The sequence below is a fragment of the Cynara cardunculus genome, unplaced genomic scaffold (assembly GCF_001531365.2).
Source record: "Cynara cardunculus var. scolymus isolate 2C unplaced genomic scaffold, CcrdV1 Un_Scaffold_898, whole genome shotgun sequence".
NCBI lineage: Eukaryota > Viridiplantae > Streptophyta > Magnoliopsida > Asterales > Asteraceae > Cynara > Cynara cardunculus.
Genome location: NW_020200642.1, coordinates 76,892 through 78,094, shown reverse-complemented (window position 1 = coordinate 78,094; position 1,203 = coordinate 76,892).

The following is a 1,203-nucleotide window of genomic DNA, read 5'->3' as shown; positions in this document are numbered from 1 at the left end:
AAGCTGAGGAAGAAGAAGAAGTTGTCGCAACATCTGGAGATAGCTCCTCACTTGAGGGCTATCAAGGACGTGATGAAAGTCCTTCAAGGCCTATATTTTCATAAGGCATTGAAGGTATGTCAGGAGCAGAGGCCCAACCTGCAGCATCCGTTGCTGCAGTGGTTACCCCCACGGCTGAATTAGTCACAAAGGCTGAGTTCCAGGCCTTTGTTGACTTAATTCAGCGGTCCTTGGAAGACCAAAAACTCATCATCCAAGGGATTGTTGAACACCCACCATCCATCGATACCACCACCCTTCAACAATCCCTTGCCACCCTTCAACAAACCCTTACCACCCTCACCACCCAAATCAGAGACAATACCACCTGTCTCCAAATGCTTCAACAAACCGTAACCCAACACCACAACACCACCTCCTCCCTTGCCACCCAAAGAAACTAACTCCTCATCCACTCAATCGCCACCCTCACGGCCCAGGAAACTACGACCGATGAGACCATAGCCACCATAACTACCCAGATAAACACCATCTTCCAAACCCTCAACGCCTTACCAGCCACAATCATCTCCCAACTCCCTCAACCAACCCCTCCACAAACATCTTCATAAATCGATGAAATCCTAGCCTCCCTCACCACCCAAATGACCATCATACAAACCACCCTTACCCAACTCCCAGCCACAATACTAGCCAACATACCCCAGCCTCCACCACCACCAACTCCCTCTGCAGGCTTTGTTTCTCCTCCTTCACTGTAGAGGTGAGGACTCTCATCGCCAACCTTCCCCATCTTCCATTGATGTCACACCCTGCTAAAGCGGAAACATGAGGCGCGACAGTTAGGAGTTCATTGCACTCGGATATATTTAACACCAACCATACATTCATAGCCATAACACAAAAAAAACATTCCAAAGTTTAAAATTACATTCATCGATTACATTTCAACAGAAACAAAGTTTTTAACAAAAAGAAGTTCGTTACAAAAGGAGTTCCTTACACAAAAATCCAGCTTATGTTGCCCAAAGTGGATGCAAGCAAGAACGTAAGATTATCTACTTTTCCACTACCTTCTTATTTCCTGAAAAGCATATTAAAATCGAGTGTCAACTACAAAGAGTTGGTGAGTTCACAGGTTTTATATGCACAAAATGATTTCAAATGCAGCAAATCCCAGTTATAAGTTTATGAGCAATATCT